Source organism: Phodopus roborovskii, unplaced genomic scaffold (genome assembly GCF_943737965.1).
Source record: "Phodopus roborovskii unplaced genomic scaffold, PHOROB, whole genome shotgun sequence".
Lineage (NCBI taxonomy): Eukaryota > Metazoa > Chordata > Mammalia > Rodentia > Cricetidae > Phodopus > Phodopus roborovskii.
Genome location: NW_026126635.1, coordinates 379082 through 398818, shown reverse-complemented (window position 1 = coordinate 398818; position 19737 = coordinate 379082). Strand labels below are relative to the sequence as shown.

Here is a 19737-nt window from a genome sequence, read left to right as displayed (position 1 = left end):
CAGCATGAGAACAGCAGAAGGTGAGCATTTCCCATCTTATCCAAAATGTTTGAGCCATGGGTTTTTTATTGAACAATCCTGATCTGAAAACTTAAAGCTGGAATTTTTCTGATCTGAAGGTTTTTCTGGTTGTTTTCTTTCTTTCATTTTTTTTTTCTTGAGACTGGGTTTTTCTATGGCTTTGGAGGCTGTCCTGGAAGTAGCTCTTGTTGAGCAGGCTGGTCTGGAACTCACAGAGATCTTCCCGCTTCTACCTTCTGAGTGCTGGTATTAAAGCAGTGCACCAGCAATGCGTGGCCTGTAAGTTTCTCAAGACACTTTAGATTCTGTTTTTTTTTTTCCGATCATAGAGGGTGGATTCTCCTGTGCTTGTTTCACATGATGACTTGGAGTAGTCTGCCAGAAGGCACTGCTTAACAGATGATACACAGCTTCACTCATGCCCTCAAAAACGCAAGACACACATAAAGAACTTCTTGTCTGTGATTTTGCACTTGATTCAAATACTGGCCTCCATACAGAGAGGACTGGTGAGCAGAGCTGGAGGGATTTGATTGAGGAGAACATGGATACAGTGGCAGCAGCATCTGTCAGGTTGGTTGGTTTAATTATTGTGTTTCGGTATATGCATGTGTTGTCACCATGTCATGTTTGTGGGGGTCAGAAGAGAACTTATAATAGTTGCTTCTTTCCCTCTCTCATTGAGTTTAGGATATTAAGCTCTGGTTGTCAGTCTTTGTGCCTAGCTCCCTTACCCACTCACTCATTTGCTGTCTCCATTCTTTTAGTTTAGGAATGTCACCAGAAGCCATTGGAGACCTTATTTCCTTCACTTTATTTGTTAGGCCCCATAATGTTGTGGATGGAACCCAGGTTTCCCACTTGATGGGCAACAGATGTACTATTGAGCTCTCCTGTAGCTCAATACTGGGCAGTCTGTTGGACAAACCATATCTGCATTGAAGAAGTAGACACATTGGGAATAGAATTCGCAAGCTGGTTCACATGCATCACCCTGGTCAGGAGGTGACACCACATTTAGTATTTGGAGTCATCAACAGTAGAGGCTTTGTCACATATCATTCATAGCCTGAGATCTGTTTTTCAAACGCATTCTATAGACTGAACCTGTGGATTTCACTTTCAGGCTGTCCTGACCCATGTTGTCTACAATAGAGCTTCAGTAGATTTTCTGTTCCTAGACAGTGTCCCATTATATGACTCTGATTGTCCTGGAATCCACTATCTGTATGCCATTATAGTCTTGAAGTCAACCACATATCTCGACCTCCTGAGTGCTAGCATTTAATGTGAGAACCACTGTATCATTTTTTGAGTAGATTTTAAAACTTATCTGGTGTCTTTCTGTGACTTCACCCTACTGAGTAAAAGTGATTTTGTTTCCTGTGATAGGTTCACATAAATTTAAATCTCTTTGGATTTGATAGTCATTGGAGACACCAGAGGTGTTTCCAAGGGGTCTCACTATAGGCTGCAATGGCATGCACTCAGTTCATACTTGTACCTCCATTTCTGAGAAGCTCAGTCTCAGAAAACCAGATGCTGGTGGCAGGCATAGCATTTCCCTGTGCATCCTTTCTTGGTGGTTCATAATATTGGCAATACAGAGAGAGAAAGGTGTAGAAGCAATAACTATATTTTGTGTATGTTTCTGGTGTCCTGACACCTAACAGAATGAAGACACATACCCCCTTCAGGTTTAGAGGACCCGGAGCTACTTTAGTCTACCTCTGTTCTGAATAGAAGCCTCAGCACCGCTGCTTGCAACAGTTTATAAGGCACATGCTTTCTGAAAGGCAGGGATACCTTTAGATTCTCCTACCTCCCCTGTCCTTTAATGTGTAACATGCAACTTACAATACAACAAGGAGTATAGAGGAGCATATCCAAAAGCAATGCAGATGAAAATATGCAGATGCAGTAACCTACGTGCTAGACCAGGAGAGGACAATACATTGAGAGGCAGGATACTGCAGGTTAGACAAGGAGGGGACACAACTATGGATGTCCTGGCTTGCTGAACTGGAATAAAGTCCCATATGATTCTATGACAGAAACCTCAAACTACTTAGAGGAAAACATGGACACAGTGGGTGAACAAATGAAACTCAGAAAGGATTAAAACCTTGGTATTTGTTCTCACTGGAAGCCACACATATAAAGAAAGCACATGATGGTTACTGAGCATAATTCTACCCTAGGGTCACAAGCCAACGTCCTGCTTAGTTGTTGAATATGCAATTGCATGTGAGATTAACCCTACTACATTTCAAAGTACTAGAAAATGTTCAGTCACAAGCTCATTTTGTTCCCTACTATTTGCAGTCTATTTGGAGGCCAGGGTAGGGTATCCAGGCTAGCCTTGAAGTTGTGATCTCTCTGCCTCAGTCAATCATGTAGTTGGAATAACATGTTTACATCACCAAGCCTAGCACCGATTATCTTCTGTCAGCTCTGAGACCTTTCCTTGAAGATGTTGCACATGGAAGTTGCCAGCTTTGTGAAATACTAGCCATCAAAGCTTCAGGGGTCTTAAGTATGATACTTTATTCGAACACAAGAGGGCCTCAGAAATGACACAGGGGCTGGTGCCTTCTTCCAGAGTCAGGGAGTGATTTCCTTCCCATGCCTGTTAAAATCAGGCCAACCCACTACTTCTTAGGATCACAGCTGGTTCTTGTGAAAAGAGATGTGGGACTTCAGATCAGAGATATTTCTGTGTCAATACTTTAGCTGAATTTTGATTTGATTCCTCAACAGACCAGATGACTTGAATGAGACATATGGTAAAAAGAGAGAGAATGAAGAGATATGGTTATAGATGATATTCATGCATTTGTTGCTGCTCAAGGGAGTTGAAGTACAGTAGGTCAGCCTTCCCAGAGGACAGGATGCCCATGGAGATTTTAGTGAGTCCAGCACAGGGATTTTCTAATGAACACAAGGGTGTTTTCTTGGCACTCTGGCTTTGTCTTATCTATTAATTACTACTTTTGATATTATTTTTTACTATTTTTTAAAGAATTTTTTTCCTGTGAACTTGTTATTCCTACGGAGGGGCATTCCTAACAGCAGAGTGTCTGTGCCCTACACATGATATATGTGTTCACTAATGTGCATTATATGTGACCACATACTCAGGAATTTAAGGTGCCAGCATCATTTTACTGTAACATGTAGAATTCAGGCAGAAGAAGTTGAAATCCCTTATAGACATTGTTACTAACTGAGATTCTTCATCTCTTTTGGCACATAGTATGTGTATGATTAAAAATGGAGGTTTCTGTTCTGTCTGATCCCTCCCCTTTTCAACTCCAAACAAACACAGCGACACTGTGTTAATTAGAATGTGTTGGCTGATGGCTAACTAAGACTTCTTATTGTCTAGCTCTGTCTTAATTATTAACCAACAATTACTTTGTATTTCTATATAGCCCTATCTTACCAGAGAGTGCCAGGCACCTCCCATCTTCCAAGTCTCTCTAAATGCATCCCTCTCTCTCTTTCCTCCTTCCTCCTATAGGTCTACCTCTACTCCTTGCCTGGGTATTGCCCAGTCCTTGTTTTATTCATTAAAAATGAGAGAAACATATGTACAGAAGGACATCTCATATTGTACGTTTGTATTTATTGGTGCCATCACATTGGAATTTCTATATTCTGCCCTCAGCATCATACGAGACTAGTTCTTTAAGAGGGCCTTAAGGCAGGACTGTGCTGTGCTGGGGTGTGTGTTTGTGCAGACAGCATTTGTGAAGCAGTAACACAATGACCGAGCAGTTGGGCTATGCTCAGGTAGCTTCCTTCATGGTGTGATTCCAGAGAATACCATGACTCACCTGATATCCTATCTCTCTCAGTACAGTAACAAACAAGCTCTTGTTCCAGGAAACTATAAAGTCCAAGATGTCTACAGCAGAGCAGAGAGTCCTTCCATCAGGCAGAATTACAGCTATCTTCAGGGTAATATTCTGAAAAGCAAATGCCTATGGAGATGATTATAAGAAACCTGCCATGTCCCAAGGTACATCTGTAGACTGATTCACTGAAAGTCTGGACATGAAGAGGAGCAAGGTAGTAGGTGAAGATCAAAGTCGGTGTTGGAGTAGATTGAGGTTCAGACTAACTGCATCCACTGCTTTCTCTTCCCTCCTAATGATAATAAGTCTACTGACTAGTTGAGAGCCTCTGGCTATTTGATTTGTTCTTGTGGATGTCACTAGGGACAAGTAGCTTGCTTCCTTCCATGGTTCCATAGACTGCACCCTCCAAGGAGTTTATAAAAGCTTGCAGGAAGACAGTATGTGAGGGGACACAGTGTGAGGGGGTCAGCCTTTTTCATCTCTCCCCTAAAACGGCCTCTTTGCTTTGCCTGGCTGAGGTATGCCTGCTGAGTTCTGTGTGTCCTTAGCTGAGTTCTGTCCTTCCCTTGCACTGTAGTTTTTAAAGTGTCTCCCCTCCCCTTTGAAGAGATGCATGCTCTTTTGGAGCCTCAGAGCATATAAGAATTCTCACTGATCTTGCAGTGTGATCCCTGTTAATGCTGAATCCCAAGCAGAGAGCCAGCCAGCCCCAAGTTTTCTTTGACATGAACATAAATTTAACCTGATGGGCAGAGAGGATCTTCCTTCTATTTGGTAAGATGAGAAATTAGTAAAATGGATTATAATTATGCCTGCTGACCATATTCATGGGTGTTCATCCATAATGTTAATTTTCAGTGCATAATTTCTGTACTAGGCACAATTGCAATGGAAAATCTGTGTAATGGATCACAGTCTGAGATCTAGGACAGACAAACACTCAAAGAGTGTTCAGGAGATTTTCTTTTACCCACCTAGTTATCAGACAAAGAAGTGGAAAATCCTTCCTGGTAGTTGGGTCCTGAAGACAGATGTTTAAAAGTTCCTCTCCAATGTCACATGAATGACCATTTATATTCCCTGGTTTCCAGTGACAAGAAAATGACAATTCAGGGCTGGCTGCAGCCTCTGTTCCCTCTGCTCTAGATGAAAGCCGACACCTCTTTCTACTCAGTGTATTTTCTCTATCTCAAGCCTTGTATTTTGTCATAATTGAAAGAAAAATTTTAGTTGGCAGTTAAGAATCAAAGTACCAAATATAGAAAGTCAGAAATAGCAGAAACACTTTAACAGCCAATGTGGCATCAGGGTTTTATCCTGAGTGCTGTCTAGCATGGTCCTTAGTATGTGTGTGTGTTGGTCTCAGAGAGGCTTTAATAACTCATGTGCATGAGAAGTACTTATGGGCTGAAGCACATGTGGGGTGTTTTGCCAGGTGGCCAGAAAGTAGATGGGAGGGTTGATGGATTAGGTACAACGATCTGGAAATTGACTTTTCCTCTTAGGCCCATGAAATAAAGACTTGGTCCTTGGGGGGGAGAGCACTACTGGGAGGCGATGGAACTTTTAGTATGTGGAAGCATGGAACAAGTTAGGATATAATGAGGAGGATAAGACCTTGGCCCCTTTCTGACTTTCCATGCTTTGTGGCTTATGCGATGAGCATTGCTTTCTGTTTCTGCCCTCAGTACACCTGCCATGAACCCAATGTGGTGGGGCCTCCTGAACTGGATTGAGAACTTCAGAATGATGAGTTACAGTGTCTTTTGCTTTGGACTCTTTTTCCCTGGACTGGCAGGGCTCTGACCATGTGCAGTCTTTGGGATCTTCACTCCTGTTAAACCAGGTACATTTTCCTTTTTCATATTTCTATGACTCAATAGATTAAAAACCATCATGGCCCTTTTTTTTGTCCTGTAGCATTCCTATGGCTGTCATGCTGACCATTGTAAAACGCTGTCACTGATACCAACCATGTGCTTGAAGGACAATGGCATGCTATTCACACTCACTGACTTGTGCTATGCAGGGTCCAGCTTCTGGTCTGTCATTCCATCTTTGGCCTCACTGCAGCATTTGCATACACATGTTCATGCAGTTGTGCTTTTCGATCATCAGGTAGTGAAAAGGCAACACTGAAGTGCTCACTCACCAACTTGTCTCCATCATGCTGGCCTTCCAGAGGCTTGATGTAGGTGTAGTCCAGTGACATTGGATATGTGTTCAGGGCACCACTTGGTTGACAGTGGCTCAGGCAGTGAACCTGAAGGATCTCCTGCTGGCTGGCCACAATCAGCTTTTCATCTTGATGCAGCTTTTTGGTAGGTGCAGCTTCCCTTGTACAGCCTCCTTTGGCAAGCCTTCTGGTTGGACTGTCTTTTGGTTGCTAGCCCCTAAACGTAGATTTCTGATTAATTACAAAAGCTTGACTTTTAGTTTAGGATTGTCCAATGGTTCTTATTACTTAAATTAACCTGTTTCTATTAATCTACATTCTGCCACATGGCTGTTTTACTTTCCTTATTTTGTATGTACAGCTTGCTCTGTGTCTCCCTGGTGCGAATCTGGTATGTAAGTGACACAGACCCCCTGAGCATGGGCCTCAGCTAGAAGGGCTGAGTAGACTAATGGACCTCAGACAGTGGAACCAGGTTGTGTTCCTGGTGTACAAAAAGACTTGCAGACAAATCCCCCATGGAGGGATACTCCCTTAACCTAGAGACAGGAGAAAACTTATAGTTTCTAGTTGAAATCACTTTTCAGATTTACATGACCCCACCTGGATGACATAGCCTTTCATGTTGAGTGGGGGAGGATGGGAGGGGAGAGTGGTCAGGGTACATGTGAGGGGGGAGACAAGGTAAAAGTGAGTGACGGAGGTTGTAAGGGAGAGGGAACTGCGATTGACATGTAAAATAAAATAAATAAAAATAATAAAAAAGTAGTGAGTGGGTATTGAATGAGTGCTAAATGTGGCAGGAGTTGGTAGAGGAGAATTCATATGATCAAATTAAAATGTATTGTCAAAGAGTTGATGAAAGTATTTGAAAATAGACAAGGCAGATTTGTCTATTTGATGATTTTAGTGGAAATACTTTTTTTCCCTTCTTAGCATAAGATTGACTATGTTCCTATTATTTCTAGGTTCTTCAGTTATTTTTTTATCATAAATGGATTATCAACTTTGTTAAAGAAGTTTTTTTGAATCTTTTGATATTGTCAGGTAATATCTATCCCTGAGTTTAATTTTGTGATGTTTTACATAGGAATAATCCCCCATGTTTATCTGGAATGAAGTCATTTTATATGATGAAGAACTTTGTGTATGTCATTAAATTTGGTTTGCCATTATACTAAGACTTTTTGTTTCTAACCTCAAAACCAAGAATGGCCAATATTTGTTTTTTTTTTTTTTCATGGCAGACTTTCTCTGTGTAGATTGGTTTTCATAGAACTCAATCTGTAGACAAGGTTTCCCTCAAAATCATAGAGATCCACATGTCTCTGCCTTATATGTGTTGGGATTAAAGATGTGCACTATCACATGCTGGCCAAATGTCCCTTTACTTGAAATATGTTCTTCCAACCCCTTACCCTAGGTAATGTTTATTCTTGGTGTGGAGATGTGTGTCTTTTTTTTTTACACCAGAAGACTGGAATCTGTTCACTTCCATTCTATTAGTCATTGCCCTTGCATTGGTCAATTTAGACAAAAGTCTGGAGAGCTATCTATAAACAATGGTTTTGAGTGAATGTGTGTGTGTGTGTGTGTGTGTGTGTGTGTGTGTAAGAGAGAGAAAGAAAGAGAGAGAGAGAGAGAGAGAGAGAGAGAGAGAGAGAGAGAGAGAGAATTTATGTGTGGTGTATATATGTGTGTTTTTCCTTCTTGTGGTTTTGTTGTGCCCAGACTCTGAACCCCCAACACTACAATGAGACCAGATGCAGTGCAAAAGCAAAGAGTCTACTTTTGAATTAACTTGGGATAACTGTCAGTCTGTCACAGTGTGTAGAGTAGGAGTGACCCTGTGCAGCAGTGGGGCAGCACATATATTGGAGTAGAGAACGTGGAATGTCTGGGGGTCTCCTAGTTGCATATCAACAGTCTCCAGACTGTTGTACTTTTGGGCTTTGGCACCCTGTTCTGAGTTGACTGGTCAGCCTCACCTGCAGAAGGATACTACTCCTAGATGTCATCACTGGGCAGTTGCTATGTCCTGCATTCCAATATTATCAGCAAAGCACATCCAGAGCCTGCAGGCTATCTTCTGATTGGTTCATTGCCAGATGAAGAGTATCTACTGTTTACTTCCCAGAGGTTTGGGGAAATAGGGGTTAACTTCATGCATCTAAGTTAGCGGTCTACATCTTGCTGGAACTTTTCTGCAGCCAGTCATGGGAGTCAAGTAGGGGTCTGCATGAGGGTCTGGGACCTTCACTATTACCAATGTTAATTCATTTTTTTCTGTGACTTCTTGGGTATAGTTATCCTCTGTAAATTTGAATTAGCCTTCTAGCAGTTTCTCTAATGTTTGATTTGTATATAGATGATGTTTTCATTTTACTTTGTAATGGAATATGCCATTTTCTCCATCCCTGATGTTTTAATATATTGTAGGGTCTAGTTTCTTTGACTTTTATATGTTGTTATCCTATCATATTTTAAAAGCCAGAGATTCTCAATTCCATCTCTTGTATTCCCTCAGGGTTTTTTTTCCTCTGTACATCCTGTTCAGATAACTGTATTTTTTATTTTCAGTGCACCACTCAGCTTGTTATTTTTTATGAATGGATTCTGTTTACATTTTGAGGTATTGGATATTTTCCCCTGGTATCACCCACTTTTATTTTTGTGTGCTTATATTTATGCATATCCTCCAGATTGTTTGTTCAGAGTTTAGTTAAGCAATTTATATGTAGGCCATTATCATCTTCATATATTAGTATTTAACAGAACACAAAATGAGACACTGTATCCAAATTATAAATAAATAGATAAATAGGCAGGAATGAAATAAACAAAAAAAAGAGAGGAATGATAAATGAACAAGAGAATCAACTATCAATTGATAACTCACCAAACAAATACCCTACAGTTTTCAGAATCTAATGATGGTTTTGTTCCAACATAAGGGTATTTAGAGAACGACAGCCCTCACCTTCTTATTTCTTTTCATCTAAAGGATAACATGTGCGTCCTACAATGCCCAGCACTATTTCATATGGTCTGAGGGCATGTTAGCGTGTGCACTTTGTATGTGGCTGATTTCTGCAGAAGCCAGGAGAGGGCACCAGATTCTTTCAAATTGGACTTACAGAGATGGTTCTATGACATTATGTGTTTAATGTGTATTGAACCCTTATCATCAATAAGAATAGCAGTTGCTTTTAGCTGCTGGGCCATCTCTGTAGCCAAGTTACTGGAAATCTCTTAATAAACCCTTTCCAAATACCTAGCATAGCTTTGTGTATCTGTCAGTATGTCCTGTGGTTCTTAGAATAAAGTAGGGTGGCAGGTCCCCAGTGAGACATTGCTTACTAATATATTTACTTTGTAGGAAGGAGATGCTCCTACTTTTTAACATTTTCAGAAAACAGTGTTTAAAGAGAGGTCCCTATTAGAATTTTGTGATTATTATTTATAATTACGAAGTATTCATAACAACATTTGACATGGATGTCTTGAAACAATGAAGTCTGTGCTGATATATTTGGTAAATTAAATTTTTCACATGGGTGAAGGGTGCATGCCTATAAGCTCAGCACTCAGATAGTTGGCCCAGGAAGAAAAGAGATTGGGGCTATCTCAGCATACACAAAGAGAAAAGAAAATTAATGGTTTCAAAACTTCTGACTCCAAATATGTGTTGTTGGTGCATGCATTTAATCCTAACAATCAGGAGGCAGAGGAAAGCATATCTTTGCGAGTTCAAGGCCAGCATGATCTAAATACTTATTCTGGTGAAAACTAAAAACAAACAAATAAAAAATATGATTCCCAGGTGTCTCTGGACACCTCACAGATTGAGTACTCAGAATATATATATTTTTTTCAAGAAATTTTAAAACTGTGTGTGTGTGTGTGTGTGTGTTGGTTGTGGCAACGGTTAGAGACCATCCTATTAATGTGAGATCAAGCCTACCCTGATGCAACATATTTAGTTCAGAACATCAGGAAAGATAATAAAAGAAAGTCAGTAAATAAATGGATTCATCATTCTCTATTTGACCTTATAAAATATCAATGCCAAATATGTCAGAGGTCAATGTGCAACATACACTTAAAATGTACGTTCCTGGTGTAGTATAGGCTTGAATTTTTAGGGAAAGACCTCAATGGAGGAAAATATTAACCACTCCAGAAATTCTGGCAGTAGTTGACAAATGATCTCTCATGAAAGTAAAGAGTTCATTGCCTGCAAATGAAGGAGTTACCTGAGAGTATTTTGTAAAGAAATTCTTTGCTTTTGACTCCTCAATTAGATTATTTAATATCTGGATTATTTGCAATTACATAAAATATGTAAATCACGAGAAAGAAGTCAACAAACTTACTAAAGGAACAAGAAAAAGACAGTCCTCACAGATTTACTGTCAATCAGTTGAGGAGGCATCAGGGAACTACGTGGTGAACCTGCAGTAGCTGCAAACCAAGGCCAATGAGAAATAAGTGTGAAAGAGAGCTAAGGGAGTTTTCAGAAGGAAATGCTATACTTAATACTCTGCTGGGAGGTATGGGATGGTTTGCAGCATGGTTGGATATAAGTATATGGATCCTCCAGAGCCAAAACCTATCCTAAAACATGGTTCATGTACAGCTTGCCAAAGACCTCAGTATATTTTTTAAACAGGTACTTGCCCATCATTGTTGATGGCATCACTGTGTGCAGAACATTAGTGAACCAAGCATTGTGTCCAAAAGCATTGTCACAGAAGAAGCTCAGTGATGTACTGAGAATGTGCACTCTTTTCAGCCTTATATAAAAAGTAATTCTGTTGTTTGCAGTATGCAGATCCAAATGGGGCTCGATGAGGTGGCTAGGCAGATGAGGTTTTGTTTTCATAAGTTCTTTTATTCTTGCTTACAGGCAAATTTTTAAAATCCTGTCTCAGACACCAACAGAGCTCACCGGGACTTTTCACTCCCATGGCCCCTAATGGGGTAAGTCTCATTCCTTTTGAAAACAATGTTCTTTGACATGCAATCATATATAGAAATTTAAAGAAATGGAATCATTTTTTAAATTAGTTGTTATTTAACTTAAAATCTATGTTATTATACATATGAATGCCAGGTGCCTCTTCCTCCCTTCTATCCATTCCCCTACCTCCCCGTTTAGTAGCATAGTAAGGAGATCCAAAACTGGGTAGGTCACTAAATTTATTGACCTGTATGACTGCATGTGGTATTTAATTTACTCTAATTCCTTTAGTAAGAGCTTTGTCACACACTTACACATACACACACAAACACACACACATACACACACACACACTGTTTATGTGTGAATGTCAGACAGTAGACTGACAGAATGTCAGGATATTAGGAGGTGGCTTCTGATGTTCCTCTATCTTGCCTTTTCTGTTGTAGAACAAGAGCACCATGGAAAAATACCAAGACATAGCTCTTCTGCCAAAAGAGCGGTTCAGATTTTTAATTTCCATAGGAATGAATGTGGAAGTCAGCGACAAAGTACCCATGGAAATGTATATAAAAATGAGTGATGACCTCCTAGAGATGGCGGCAGATCTACACACGAAAGAACTTAAGGAGGAAGCATTTGTGTTATACCACAAATTTTTAACGTGAGAGCCTGCACTTTCCATCTCCTTTCCTGTGACAAATCCCTCACTAATCCTGTCTTCATCTTCATGCTTCTTCCCTCTGCTGGCTTTGAGAACTTGAGAAAGACATCTTTCAGTCAAATTTATGGCAGTTCACACAAATGTTTTTCCTTGCTATTCAAAGACACAAGAACCACAATAAGGGAAATCATGATAGTTCATGAGCATGTTTCCACATGGCCCTCATTTTAGATGAAAGTTGGCAGTTTATGTGGTTGTGTCAGCATTGGTGAGTGTGTCAACTGCTCTATCTCTGGCCAGGCATCCAGTCACAGGCTTATTCCTATGTATGGCAGAGCCCAGATTGCTCTTCTCTTAATTCTGTAGCATATTGTTTGGTTGAGAAAGATGTTAGCATATCCAGTAGCTAGGGGGACCAAAGGACTGTGTACTCCCTGGGGTCAAAGGGGCTTAGCATACTTTCTGTGTTGTTCACCATCCTTGGGTAGGCAGAATCAATGCAGGATGGCAGAGCTGTCACCAGATATTTACATGTATCCTAAGTGACATGAATGCTCTGTGTTTGAGGAAGGGAAAGATGGCAAAGGTCTCACCAGTCCTGCCTAGCCCTGTGTTTGGTGAAAGAGAACCTGAGGACATGAATGCTGGTGACTGTAAGGAGCCCAGGCTCTAGGGAAGAGTTCTGTGGGCCTGAATCTATTGATCTTCAGAAGACTGTTTGTGCTGAGTAGGCATATCTTCATCATGTTCCACAGAGGAAAAGAAAGGTCAGACTTAGACATGAACACAGATACCACATTTTATAATTCTCAGATTGTGCAACTTGTAGAACAAGACTTCTTTTTGTTTTCCACTTTTGGTATTCTGAAACGTGAATGTAATCTCTTGAGATTACAGGAAATATCCTTCTCATTTCCTCAACCTTCCTAAGAGAAATAACTTTGTTACTAGAGTGCTTATGTGTTCACTGCCCCCCCCCCAATATCAGTTTGTCACAGTCAGTTTTCAATCCCACCCTGCACTCAAGAAACTTTCTTGGTTCCTGGACTGACAGGAGTGTTGAAGCAGGCTGGCAGTCTTTGAGGGTGCCTCCTCTCACTAGGATCCACTGCACAGCTACTTGCAGCTCTGTGTTCTCCCAGTGTTTCCTGTCATTACCTAATGCTCCCTGGGGGAGGTTGTGCCCTGCTCAGAAACAATACTCTGTGCTTCTCTATGAGCACACACCCTTCTACTTTGTTAGTGGAAGGATGAGACCCCACTCTGTTTTTTTCTTTTGAAGTTCAGGAGGAGGATGGTCTGTTTCTTGATATTCTGTGAGTTCATTAACTCTCCCTGCTGTCTCCTGAGTGCTGGGATGACAAGCACACACAATATCAGCTTAGCTCTACTTCTTGATAGCAGATATTTGAGGAATGAACTAGTCGATAGAAGAATTAGGATCTTTCTTTTTCCAGGCACTGGGATGGATATGGATGTAACATGTCAGGGTGAAACTCTTCTCACTCCAGCAACTTCTGAAACCATGCCTAGAGAGACCAAATTTTTTCAGGGTCTCATTTAGAAATTTGGACCTTTTCTGCTCACATATTCATTCTGCTTTATTGCTTTAGACTCTTCGTGGAGAAACTGAGAAATTTCCCAGAATACTGGAACTCCCTTTCCAAGGGAACACGATCCAAAATCAACAAGGTGGGTCTTCTTTGTGTATGTGGTAGACCTAAATATCCAGAGTCACAGGGAGCTACTTAGCGAAAAGTCACAGATCCTGTCCCTGGGTAAACAGGACATCTCTCTGCATCACAATACAGAAGAAAGGGATGGTAGCATATTGGGGTCAAGTCATAAATAAGATTCTGACATCTCATGGAACTAGATTGTATCCCCAGTGCAGGAAGGGACTTTTAGAGCCTATTCTCCATGGAATGATACTTCTTTAACATGGAGACACGGGGTGGTGGGGAGCCTAAACCCTATCACAATTGATTTAACAGTCTTTGATGATTCCTCATGGAAGGCCTCACCCTCTCTGGGGAGTGGAAGGGGGATGGGATGGGTAGGGGTCTGTGTGGGGAATGGGATGATAGGAGTGAGATGGAACTGGAATAGATATATAAAATAAGAAAAAATATTAAATTTTAAAAAAAGTTTCATAAGTCCCTTCCCATTTGTTTTCTTCCCCCCTTTGCTGACATTAGATCAGGTCTAATTCTTCCTTTCTGTTTTGTGTTGCAGACAATACATAGGGTCTTTGACATAGTTGAGGCCCTGAAGAGACAACTCCTGAAGCAATATAGCGAGGAGTATTCAGAATACCTGGCAGATAAGGTCAGTGTGTGAGCATGAAGACAGGATGTTTTTGTATCACTTAATCAGCCTGTGACCTGGGACTGTGTTTTACTGTCAGCGGAGGTTGTGATCCAAGGAATAGGGTCTACACACACTTGCAAACATATGCACTCATACCTATAGAGGACAACACACACATGCACGTACCCATGTACCTATTTACACACCCATATATTCATGCATATTCACTGTCACAGATACATACACCCCAAGTGTATTATGGTTCTGAGAACATGGAGGCCAAATTGTCCCTTAAGAAAGCCTTACAGTAACTGAGTAAAGGGGTGTTGGTTGTTTTTCATAGTACCAGGGTGATGGAGGTGAGCATAGATGCTGTGGTGATTTGTCATACCTGAACACAACTTCCTTTGTTCATCTCTTTATTGGCAGGTCTTTTTGTTCTGACTTTTGAAATATTAGACTAATCCCATTTTTCTTCCCATAGAAAAAAAGAGAAGAAGAAGAGGCTGAAAATAAGGCCTTTTGGCATGAAGTAAGAGATACCATCAAACACTCTGCACACTTTTCCAAATGGAGTGCTCTTGTAGACAGGCTGGTGGATGGAGTCGAGAAAGACTGGAGCGGGGAGGTGATTCCCAGCCTGGCATTGGCACTTAAAAGTGCTAAAGTGTCCTCTGAAGAAAGCACTGTTATTACAATGTCAGTGCCATGCAGTCCACAAGAATCCATGAAAGATATCACAAGGGGCCCATCATCAGACACACAGAGTGGAGAGTTGAAGATGGTGGAAAGCCCAGGTAAGTCACCACATGTTCATGACTTTAAAGACTTATGTTTAAAAGGAGCCTATTGCACCCGGATCAGCCACACACATTTGCGAGTGCACCTCACCAGTCTAGTAACACTGCACTTTTTAAGAGGTGTCTGAAGTTGGGAGCACTGAGCAGCACAGAGAAAACATCATGCCCCTTGCAATGTTCCTAGTCTTTGTCTTGCCTGGATCCTCTTTGCTGTGTTAAAAGAACCTCGAGTGACCAGTGTTGTCTCTTTCCTTCCAGCCACTCTGACTTCCTGTAAAAGAAGCCTTTAACTTAGTTTAAGCCAGATCAGTTTCTTCCAATCAGATCCCCACCTCTTCAGAGCTCTGTAGAGAATAGAGGAAGCACTTTTAATAAATACTGATATTGCTCATCGTGAGGACTGTGCTGTGCATTAGTATTCCTAAAAGACAATTGTGTTGCATGAAATTACATTTTCAGCATTAGGTAGACCTCTGTAGGAAATCCTCAAATATGTCAGGAAGGTAATGACACTGATTGAAGTGCTAGCTGTGACAGCCTCAGAACCTGGGGAGGAATCTCCAGAAAGCACCTGACAATTGGGTATGGGTGGCCAACTGTATATTCAAAGTTGTCTTCAGGTGACATGGGACAGAGAAACAGAGAAGACCTTGTTTCTCACAGCACAGCTAGCTGGGAAGACACAGACCACAGATAGATTCTGTTGGACTAACAGTGCCAGGGAAGGTCTCAACCACAGTCAGTCTGCTTGCATCTACAGATGTGCTCAAATATCTGCGAATCATTACCCACATATGAACATGCACATTCTGAAAAATGCACAGATATCATTGACATGTGCAAACACATGGTTCATATAAGACTGAATTCAAAGGGGAAATCATGAATACTGAAGTAAAAAAAAGTTCTCAAATATGTCACCTAATTACTTTATTACTTTTATTTTTTATTTGTATTATTGGCTTTACAGCCTAAATAGGCCTCAGTTGAAATCCTGGACTCTCACCGAGGAAATGCTTAAAATCCAAATATGCCACTATTGGACTGGATTTTTACAAGTTTCTAAATTATTGGTTGCTTCTTGTCTGGGCTGGCATGAGTCAAATCTCTACTTGAATGCCAACCTCAAGCAAATTACATTTCCCTTTTTAATTATGAATTGGTGAGAGTCAGACTTTCCCAGCTGTGGGCCTGTGTATTCAATAACCCACATATTTACAGATGAGAATAGAGGGTCAGTCTTACAGATCCTTAAGCCTGTGCATGTAGCAGTCTACACATCTGCATAATATAACATGGGAGCAGAAGTAAGCTATGCTGTTCCTTTTGGAATGTAGAAACAACCAGGAAAGAATGAGTGGTCTCAGCTGAGTTGCGAAACCTGTCCCAGACACTTTGCTGAGTTTAGTGCATCATCTTCACTCAACCCTGGAGTGTAGAATGCAACATTTCTTGGTTGTGTGTGCACATGATGTTCTAGGTTCTCAAAGGTCTCCCCCATCGCTACAACATGCCCTATTTGGGACTCTCAATGGTGCTATGACCTTGAGAAAGACTGTGTATGTTTCCATGTAATTTCAAACTCTTAAAATTTGACTGTGTTTCTGGTCAACACGACATAACATGCCCTCTAAAAGCTTTCTTCAAAGTCAAGATATAGAATGATAGTAGGTAGGGTTAGTCTATGTCAGAAAGGCATAGGAGAAGAATGTCACTCTTATAAGACTCAGTCTCAAGTGAAATGAGGACTCAGGGAAATGTACCTCCAGACCTGAGAGTGCAGAGGCCACCAGACCTGAAGAGCTGAACCATGGACAAAGAAGACATGTCTGTTTGAGGAGAGTCGTGTTGGAAGTGTACCATTTTTTCTGTGTGTTGTCCTATTGAGCTTCCAAAGGGGTACATGTTACCCTCGTGAGTTTAGAGGGGACTTTGACCACGGAGTCTGTGAACCCACAAAAAACCTTATTACAGGCAACTCTCAGTCACACCTAGAAATAGGTTCGTCCATCCACTCTAGCCAACATTGAATTCCATGCTCACATTGAACTCTGGCCAGAGCTTTGAGAAGAAACTCCTTGCCTGCTTTGTTCTTCTATTATATGTAGAGGGCTCCTGGAGAGATACCCCAATATCTTTGTGATTTTCCTCCAGGCCACCATGCTGAGCTCTGCTCAGGGACACCAGATCCTGTAACCTCAGACTTGTCTCTCTTTTCCATTGCAGTTCAGAACTCCAGAGGCCTCCGAACTGTGGTCATTCCAAAGGACCTTTGTGATAAGTTTCTGCGTTGTGCACGGAAGAACACCAGGAAAGGCATAGAGACATGCGGTGTATTATGTGGAACCATGGTAAATATATGAACACTCCTTCCTGATCTGAGGCTGTTTCTTTTTCCCCTTCGGCTGCCCATGACTCCCAGAGAATGTATCTTGGGGCTGTATCCATACATATCCCTCAACAGAAGGAACCATGTGTGAAATGACATTAGCTAACTTGAATTTTATGACTTTGTATTAGGTTGCTTTTCAGAGGTCCTTGACTTGAACATTTTCATTCAGTGGCATAGTTAGAAATTTTCATTCTACTCAGGGCTGGTGCCTGTAATCCCAGTCACTGGCAAACTGAGATGGAGGCCACCTAAAAGTTCAACTCGGCTCACAAACAGAATGAGACACTGAAGTAAAAGCAGCTTGACTTGGAGACAGGAATGTGAGAATGAGGAGTGGAGACAGCACCTTGGCTAATTATAAAAGGGAACACTCAAAACTTTATGTGGCCTGGTGATTGCCTACTCTGTGGTAATGCATAGAATAGAAATTAAACACCTCAGGACCTGTGAGCAGACTTAATGCCAGCTGCAGACAAATCCCTTGATCTAGGTTGTGCGATGGGAGACATCTCATGCTCATCTTATCATCTCTGCGTTTATATGGAATCCCAGCAAAGTATAGGAGCAGTCAAGTTGGGGAATCATTTGGGTGAGGGAGAATGATGAGGGTCATCCACTGGGGTGAGGGCTTCACTTATTTATGGGAAGTGGGATTGGCAGTAACTGTAACTAGTTGTTTCCTTGTGGCAGGTCAAAGAAGAATACCATGTGACCCATGTAATTATTCCTGTGCAGACAGCAGGCCCTGATTATTGTTATGCCCAGAAGGAGGAAGAAATATTTTTTAAGCAAGAGGAACTGGGCCTTCTGACCTTAGGTTGGATCCATGTAAGCAAATTGATCTCACTGATGGCGAGCTGCTCTTCCAAGTGCACAGCCCAGATCTGTGTTTTCATAGCCAACACATTGCAGTTCTTCAGTCTCTTTGCACATACACTTACAAGTGTTCTAGTGTTTAGTCAAAGGCACATTCCTTTGTGAATTTCAGCTTTACTAATTTACATCTTAATCAGTGTAGTTTTTCAATGTTCCACATCCTTGTGAGTGGGTTGTGCATTTTTGCCTCCCTAGGAGGTAGGAAAACATGCTGTAGACACCATCTACCAAAGAGCTACATGGAAGTACTTCACTGAGTCAAGAGAGATCACTCTCATGATTTGATTTTGCCTTTATGAAGACGTACTTGTTTTGTGTACAACCAAAGAGCTTCTTCATGCAAAGTTGAATCCACCTTTGCTTATTTATATACAATGTCAGATGGAATTATGTTCTGTGAAGCTTCAGGAAGGCAGGAGATAATCCCCTGGAGGCTTTTGTTTGCAGAGATTCAGAATACCTGTTAATGGTTGAGTGTGACAGAAGGAGAAGTGACTTTCTGACAGCTAACAAGACCTAATGGGGACTGCTTGAACACACTGGGGGATTCTAGATCAAAAGGCTTCAGGAGAACTGCTCATGTGGTTCCCAGAAGCCACAGAGCCGGGACAGTAAGAGAGAGAATTCAGAATGTGACCCAAGGGCCATCTCCATCTGCAAGGGCATTCAGTTCTCATGCTGGAGATGGAGTTCATTGAGGAGTTTGGCCTTTGAGCTTTAAGCAGGACATGGTACCAGAGACTACAAGGTTTAACTAATCCACAGATAACTGAGTATGCTGTCAGAATACTGGAATCCTATCATTCTGGAGGTAAGACTTCTGGATGATGACTTTGGCACCAAAATGTAATAAACAGAAAGAAAGAGGCTTGAAAAAAAATGTGCTGAATTCATGTCTATGGGGGAGTCTCACAGGACTGTCATGTTGTGTCATCATCTAGTAGATCTTAGAGGATAGAAGAGTCATGAGTCCACTCTATGCAGAACTGGTTAAGAGAGTCTTCAAATGTACATGAAGGGGGAATTGGCAAGATCAAGTTTTTTATTTTGTTGATTTTACCAGTTTTTACTTCCTTTTACAAATGTATATTTTAAAATATAGCTAACTTGTAAGTATGCATCTTTGTGAATAATACACTTAGAGAAGGTTACAGGAACCATCCAAGAGCCGGGTCCAGCTTTACAACTTCCTTCTTATGAGATTGATCAACTTCTTCTTCTAATCATCTCTCTCTCTCATTTCATTAGAATTCATATACTAAGTTTGCCTTCCTTCATGATATCAGTATTTCAGTACTGCTTGTGTCTTGAAATGTAGAGGTTAGATATTTGGTTTTTACATCTGGCTTGCTTGTCTTAACATCTGCAATGTTCACCCCTTTGTGGCATGCAGTTGCCTGAGGTGTGCTTGAACCTGGTTGACAATGGAGGAAGGGAGGGAAGCAGCATAAGTTAATGCAACATTACTAGGTTCAGTACCACAAAATAAGACCATATGTGGCTTCTCTTCACATAGGAAGATATCCCACAGCTCTTTATGGCAGGATGGAAGGCAGGGAACTGAAGATCCGCAGAGATTCTTGAACTGAAGTTTTAAATAGTTTGCGAACTCTTGGTTAAGATAGAATAGAATGTACTGATGACAGCAGGGAAGGAGATGTAGATTAGAAGC

At 41.2% G+C, this 19737-nt stretch overlaps 1 long non-coding RNA gene across 5 annotated transcripts in view; it reads left to right on the top strand.

Annotated features, from left to right (window-relative positions):
• Positions 1–19737, top strand: part of LOC127238339 (uncharacterized) — a 226269-nt gene that overhangs the window by 145690 nt on the left and 60842 nt on the right. For 2 of the 5 annotated variants that reach the window (XR_007835928.1, XR_007835924.1), the window contains exon 2: positions 17880–18017. The exons of the other annotated variants lie outside the window; for them this stretch is intronic. This is a non-coding gene — a long non-coding RNA (uncharacterized LOC127238339). The remainder of the gene's footprint in view (positions 1–17879; positions 18018–19737) is intronic. 5 annotated transcript variants of the gene reach the window in all.